The sequence below is a fragment of the Cervus elaphus genome, chromosome 16 (assembly GCF_910594005.1).
Source record: "Cervus elaphus chromosome 16, mCerEla1.1, whole genome shotgun sequence".
Classification (NCBI taxonomy): Eukaryota; Metazoa; Chordata; class Mammalia; order Artiodactyla; family Cervidae; genus Cervus; species Cervus elaphus.
Window position 1 is genome coordinate 5,608,740 of NC_057830.1, and position 8,011 is coordinate 5,616,750.

Consider the following 8,011-nt stretch of genomic DNA (forward strand, 5'->3'; position numbering starts at 1 on the left):
TCTTAATGTTGGTAGATGTAGGCTCGAGATCATGGCACCTTGCAAAGTAACAAAGAGCTAAGAGAAGGGTGTGACAAAAACAGAGGGAAGTAGGAGGTAGAACACTGGATTTAGGAAGAGCTCTTATGACTCGCGGATACTATCCATAGGGGTTTTTCCAGGACTGCTAGCAACCTCTGTGGTTTGTGTCCATTTCATTCTTACCAAGATTTAGCCAGGCATTGGGCAGATCCTCGGAGCCCTGACACTTGCAGCTGATCCTAGGCCATCCATCCACAATGCTGATTTTCCCCCACCATTGGATGATGATGTTTCATCCATGCCTCTTATATGTCCCAAAACTCCAGGCAGTGTTTGTGAATTCTTTGTGTGTGTCTGGGTTCTGACATCTCACAAAGATCCTCCAAGTTAAGTGATTGTCACCGGAATAGATGATATATATAACAGCGCGACAGTGAATAAAGTATTACAGTGAGAAAAGCATAAGTTTTAAAAACATACAGACCTGGTCTCTAATTCCAGTGTTTCCATCGCAACTGATAAACATTGGGAAATAGCAGAACTTTTATAAAATTCAAATTCTTTGTGTAAAAAGAGAATGATCATATTTACTTTACAAAGTCTTTTGAGGATTATGTAACAAGGAATTTGTAATGAATCTGATACATAGCATATGCTCCATAAATAGTAAATACTTTAATATTTTATTTTAGTTTTATGTATTAATGTCTATCTCACCTAGTAGAACATAAGCTCTCAGGGCCGGAAGCTACAATATTTAATAGACTTGTCTATATCCAGCATTGAACACTGTGCCTGAAACATAGAAAATGTTTAACAAATATCCACTAAAAGAAAGAATGAATGGGTGAATAAACAGATGTTAGTTTCTAACTGCCAGCTCAACCTGAACTAAAATGATAAGTCTTGGTTTTGGTCTAAGGGAAGAACAGAAGGCATTTCAAGCTAGGGGAAGTTAACAAGCAAAGGCAAGCTCCTGTAGGTAGCCAAGACATTTAAAGGGATTGTAAGAGAATCAACTCATTCGGGATAGAAGATACACATTATTAATGAGTGAGATGTTGCCTGTGACACATCCCATACAGAACAGATCCTCAGTATATGTTTGATAAATGATGCTGAGAAAAAAAAACATACTCCAAACTGATAAGAAAGCCTGAGGTCACCGCAGCAGCTTTGTAGAATTCACCCAAAACACCCAGTGAGGAAGCCACAAAATGGGCCCGCTTTGTGTCACCCCCTAGGATCCCAAGAGATGGAGACAGCGCTCCAGGTAAATAAGTGGGCGCTGCACATCCCAGGCAGCGGTGGTGCAACTAGAGGGCCCGTGGTTTCTGCTGGGATTGGCAAGGGATAAGCATGCATTTGGGCCCCGGAAAATCTTACACATGCCATAGCTTGCTCCCCATGTCTTTACCTCTTCTTCTCTGCACAAATTGAGCAGTTGAGATGGCAATAAACTGATGAAGTGTACCAAATTGCCTTTTCTTCCATGTGCAGTGAATTAAAGTTTCTCTCCTAGCAAATGAAACTAAGGGGATTTCAACCAGGCACTATCCCTGGGGGAATTAGTGATGCACTCTTAGCAAATCAGAGACTGAATATTGATGTTTCATGATAGTTGCAGACAAGTTGGGGGCGGGGGGCGGGCGGTGAGGGGCTGCATGGGAAGGATGAGAGAAGATACAAGGAGTTGAAGCAAATAAACTGACTTTTGCCCAACCTCTGCTATGATTCTGCAATGACTCACGTCTTCTTCAATACATTATTATAATTATACCTGTCATTTACGGAACACTCACCAAGTGTTCTTAGAGTGCTAGGAACCGCACTAAGAACTTTGTGCACGTTATTTAGCTTAAATCTCCGTAACTATCCTGTGAAGACTACATTGTCACCTCCAGGTAACATAAAAAGAAACGTGAAATCAGAGAGGCTGATTCGCTTGCCTGGTGTTACACTGCAAACTAGCGACTAACTGGGATCCTAACGCAGGTCCTTATGATTCTGAAGCCTGAGTCCCAACCCTTTCACTCTCCGGCCTTCCACTGCAAGGCTAGGTGTGAGGTCTTGCTTTAGGGCAGGGTGAAGGTGTTTGCTTAGGAAGACAGCAAACAGACTATAGTAAGGAATTATATATTCATCTATATCCTACTTTGTAACCCAGCCAATTTGAGACAGCTTTCAAAAATCACTGCCATGAAATCAAAAAGCACAAAATCAAGCAAAACAGAAGGACCAAACCAATGTAAAAAATACTGGAACTAGATATGCAGTATCTAGTGTGTAAAGGTTATTAAATTTAAGCAGTAAATTCAGTTTGATCATCCTCTCTGCTGAAGCAAAAAGGAAAACACAATTGTTTTTATGATGTCTAATATATTTTTTTAAGCATACCAATTATCTGGAGGAAATACGGTGATAAAGTTTATCATCCAGGAAAAGATGATAGTATAGTCAACAGGCATGCACTGAGAGTTTATTACATGTCCGTCACAGAGGAAGGGACTAGGGGTATACTGAGGAACTAAACAAGCCTGCTACCTACCTCTTAGACCCTTCAGTCTAGTTGGTAGATAGCCTTAAAACAAATATAATAATTTTTTTTCAACTCTTCAATGAGGTATTTAGACAAGATTATCTAATTCCATCTGGGAGGATCATAGAAGATTTCCTGGTAGAAGTGATATTTAACTAGAGGCAGGGCTGGAAGAATGAATATTATTTAGGCAGATACAAAGTAAGGGCTTGGGGCGTTGGACAAGGGGAGTGTGACAAGTAAAGGGGTAGTATTTGAAAATACCCGGAGATGTGGGAGAGGGTGGCATGTTCAAGAGTCAGAGAAGTCTAGTGACTGTAACAGAGTCAGAGAGAGAGGGAGACATGAGACTAAGTCACATAAAACCGGAATGTTCTGTGGCCAGCTCATACCAGTGGGCAAGAGTCCATTGTACACATCCATTCCAACTAGGATAGTAGCTTGAAAACAGCCCTAGTTGGAATATTTATACCATAGGGATTGTAAACATTATACATGTAGAGTTCTTTATTTACTTCACAAGCATTTACCAGCTCACCACTGCATATAAACATACTTCAAGATGGTCGTCCTGCCAAGGACATGCCTTGCAGGGAGAACCAGCTGAAACTGAAGGGATGAAAGAAGGCTTCTTGGAAGAGATGGCATTTGGGCTAATGATAACAGTGGGAAAAAATCCAACCCAGCAGGCTGGAACACTGAATGCAGAGAGCTGTCAGGCAACAGGTGGTAGGAAAGCACAAATGATCAATCTTAGAGAGAGGCGGTGTGCAGAGACATAGTACCCTGCCTAGCTATGAAGGTATTCAAAGAGAAGTCAGTTTTAGGAGACTTAGTAAGCAATCATCACAAAATCAGTCAGCTGTCCAGTGCTCCAGAAGAAATCTGGTCTTGTGAAAAGAGAAGGAAGGACTATGAGATACCAAGCAAAGGTCAGTTCTGCAGTAATGTTAAGCTGTGCAGGTAATTCAGACAGGGACACAAGGATTGTATCTGGGACCTAAGGGGCAACTCTCCCTCTTAAGAAGATGCAGGAACCCCAAAGCTAGGCCATAAGGAAAGTATGTAACTCAGTTGGATGCAGAATGCCCTAATCTCTGTTTTGCCTCTTCTTGCTTTGCAGTGTGTTAAATAGGGTGGGCTGAAGCTACAGATGAGCTTCCACAGCCCCAAGGTGAAGCAGGAGCTGGCTGGGATTTGGTGATCTGCGCTTAGGGAGGACTGGGTGAAAAAGGAGGGGAGGGCAGGAGAAATAAGCAGTTGCTGTTGACAAAGAATGGCAGTTCTAGTGGATAAAGTTAGGAAGGTTAATTAGGGCTCAGATGTTAAAGGCCTTGAATACTTGGCTAAGATGCTTCGACTTCATTTGACAGGCGAGAGAGGGGTAGGGGCGGCAACAAGAACGTCCGACAGGGCATTGGCGATGTGCCCAGAGTCTCCTCTGGCGCGGATGCCTGTCTGTGGGACTGCACAAGAAGGAAGCGGGGCCTTGTGTTCCTACAGAGCTCAAAAAGCCACACTCAGAAAATAATGATGAAGAGATGGCATTTGAATGATGATGAAGAGATGGCATATGAACTTGGTGTGCACCATTCCTCGTCATTTTTTAATTAATTTATTTATTTTTGGCTGCTGCTGGGTCTCCGTAGCTTAAGACAGCCTTTTTCTTTAATAGCTGCGGTGAGTGGGACCTTCTCTTGTTGCAGAGCACAGGCTCTAGGGCATGCCAACTTCAGTAGTTATGGCGCATGGGCTTCGTTGCTCTAAGCCATGTGGAATTTTCCTGGACCAGGGATCAAACCCATGTCCCCCTGCATTGGCAAGAGGATTCTTTTCCACTGTGGCATCAGGGAAGTTCCCTCATCGTTTTTAACCCTTTTGCTCTTCACCTATATCCTTGATCTGTCCCAACCCAGCCATCAACCTACTGAGATCCTTCTCTCAATCAGGATATTGTTACATAAGACACAAGTGTAAAAAAAAAAAAAAAAAAGACACAAGTGTACTAGGAAATCTGACTGTCTCATAGCTTCAAATGTTAAATTTTACTCTGAATGTGACCATGGTCTTTTCCACAATGCATTTGTCATTTTTCAGTTTCTTTTTTAAACTGAGATAATGTTGTTGATTTGACAAGGAACCTTTTTTTTTTTCCCCTTCTAAAATGCTGCAAGGAATGTCCTAGTATAATTTCACTGAAATAACTTGTAAGCAACTTGACCTCACAGCTCCATCCTTGGCAAACTTAGATGGCATCACTATGGAGATAAATTTTCTCATAAAATTAAGCACTGATGGATATAGCCACGTTTCTGCATTTGAGTCAGAAGGTCGGGATTTAAATTTTGACTATGCTGTTTCATAATTGTGTGATTTTAGGAAAACCACATAGCCACATTGAACCTCAATTTTCCCTTCTGTGAAATGGGGTGATTATCTCTCTATTCCCTTAGAGACTTGCTGTCAGGATCAAATGAGATAAAGCACAAAAAAGCTATTTTTTCTTTCCTTTTGTTTTTTCCCCCTGCAAAATGTTGCTCAGATAACAAGGAGCGATTTACTCATCAGTGGCTACTTTTCTTTGGGGGTTTCCATGTACTTCCAAGCCCGAATGAGACGCCTCCTGCTGCACATCGCATGCTCACCTAAATCGGAGGGGCCGGCTGACATCCTTGTTGACTACAGGGAGGCCGTGATTGTCCTTTCATCCTCGTACAGCCTCTTTTCTCACTTGAAAGGCTGGTTGCAAAGGAGAGAAGGAAGTGGCCTCAGATGACAGACTCGCCTCCCTCCCCACTCTCCTGCCTCTGAGCTGCAGATGGCTAACAAGGGGCTCGTTCCTGCCTCTGGAGGCTCTTCCTGCAGCCACCGTTGAGCCAACAGTACTTACTTTAGCCTCTTTCTTGAATGCTCTGGGAAAGGGAAGGGCGTAGCCTCTGGACCCTCCTCTCTGGTTGGATCTAGGAGGGCTACTGTAGGCTTTTCTCCTAGGACTCAGCATCTCTGTCATAAGAACTGAGGGAACATCTATTTTCCTGAAACACATGCTAATATGTCCACCACAGATGAAGATACTAGACAGCATACTAAAAAGCAGAGACATTACTTTGCCAACAAAGGTCTGTCTAATCAAAGTTATGGTTTTTCCAGTTGTCATGTATGGATGTGAGAGTTGGACTATAAAGAAAGCTGAGCACCAAAGAATTGAGGCTTATGAACTGTGGTGTTAGAGAAGACTGTTCAGAGTTGCTTGGACTGCAAGGAGATCCAACCAGTCCATCCTAAAAGAAATCAGTCCTGAATATTCATTGGAAGGAACAATGCTGAAGCTGAAACTCCAATCCTTTGGCCATCTGATGCAAAGAACCGACTCATTTGAAAAGACCCTGATGCTGGGAAAGATTGAAGACAGGAGGAGACGGGGATGACAGAGGATGAGATGGTTGGATGGCATCACCGACTCAATGGGTGTGAGTTTGAGTAAACTCTGGGAGATGGTAATGGACATGGAGGCCTGGCGTGCTGCAGTCCATGGGGTCACAAAGAGTCGGACACGATGGAGCAACTGAACTGAACTGAACTGATGAAGATAAGGGGGTAATGAAGAGGAAAGGAAGGGGAAATGGCCAGAAAGAACATGCCTCAGATCACGCATTTTCCTCCCACTTTCATGAGAGGGTCAACTGATGCAAGGCTGGTAGAGGTGGAGGGCAAGGCTGGGAAAGCACAGTGGCACACATGGGAAGCAGAGTGAGACAGCCTGACTCCAGCTCAGCCCTGCCACTTCTCAGCTGGGGGACTCCTCCGAACTTCAGGCTCCCGGTCCACATGGTGGGTGTGCCGCTGGCGGCGATGCAACTTTCCTGACATCACCGGCTGGGCAGACAGTATCGTGATATAAGAGGTGTGAAAGCAACCTCTTCCATGCTTCCCTGTGCCACCATCATCCCATGACCCTGGACTGTATCCTAGTCCTTCCATCAGAACTGACAGGGCAGTGAGGTGGATAAATCGGCCGGTGCAGACTCTTTAATGAGTGGTAGTTGCTCAGTCATGCCTGATTCTTTGCAGCCCCATGGACTGTAACCTGACAGGCGTCTCTGTCCATGGAATTCTCCAGGGTAGATCACTGCAGTGGGTTGCCATTCCCTTCTCCAGACTCTTCAGTATGTTGGTACAAATGGTTACTATTTCACCCTTCTACGGAAACAAGGTTTTACATTCTCAACAGCCTTGTGCTGCCTTGATCCTTTCATTCCTAGACTAAAAGGAGGTTCTCCAGAATCCCTGCAAGACTGCATAGGGTAAGAGACAAGACTGTAGAGACCGAATGGGCTGACTCCCTGAATCCGACACCACAGGTCTATAGAACAGACACTGCAGTCTTTTACATATGGGATTTCTGAGCAAGAAGTGTGCTGAACAGAAGAGGCTACAAAAGGAAAAGAAAAGAAAAGTAGTAGTAGTATTTGAAAACTATGTTAGTAATGCAGTGGAAATAAGGGAAAACCTCTCCAGAAATCTTTTCCAGAGCTGAGCATATCAAACATAAGTGTGTTACAAGAAGCCAGATGAATGAATACATGTTTGAAACAGGGATGCATCGCAAGCTGGAGGCAGGGAGACTCAGGCGTTACTGAGCTGGTCACGTGTTGCCCCCAGCACGCGCGATCGTCACCTGTTCCTCTGGTTCTTGCAGATGTCACTACTGCAGTCATTCACACATGGGCTTACAGCTCCCTCACGGGAGGGGATGGAAGGGAAATCTAAAGCACCAGCAGTTTCATTTCAGGCTGAAGGTTTCCTCCAGGAAAGCCCATTTTTCAGGTTTTCTCTTGTGAGAGCATCAGAGTATCCCTGATTCCCTAGGGGACACAGGGACCCATCAGCAATGCTGTCCAGCTGGGTCAGAACACACCTTCACAAATGAGCAGTAATAGTAATATCAACCATAACAGTGGTGTGCTGGAACCTGTTCTAAGTACAGAGAAGCATTTTCTCTTTTCCCACGTGCCTCTACAAGATAGATACCAGCACCTCTTTCTTATAAAGGAGAACAGTGAGGCTCAGAGCAGGTAAGTATCTTGCCCAGTCAGAGAGCTGCTCGGTAGCACTGCTGACATTTGAACTCAGTTTTTTCTTTCTCTCCAGAAACTAAGTTTTTCTATTACACTAAGCTGATTTGCTCTGTAAATACCGCCTTAGACCTTCAAACAACCGTGGGTGAACCCTTCTCTGGGAAAGGCAGTGTTACACAGATTTTAGATGACTGCCTCTGTTCCCTCCAGATATTTTCATTAATTCAAACAAGCACATGCATGCAGAAGTCCTTATATTTCTGTGATTCTGGTCAACATATTACATGTAACGTCTCCTTTGGCTCAATCAATCAGAGACAGAAAATGGGACAAGAAAGTAAGTGAATGCCTGAAGAAATGCATGGATTAGTGA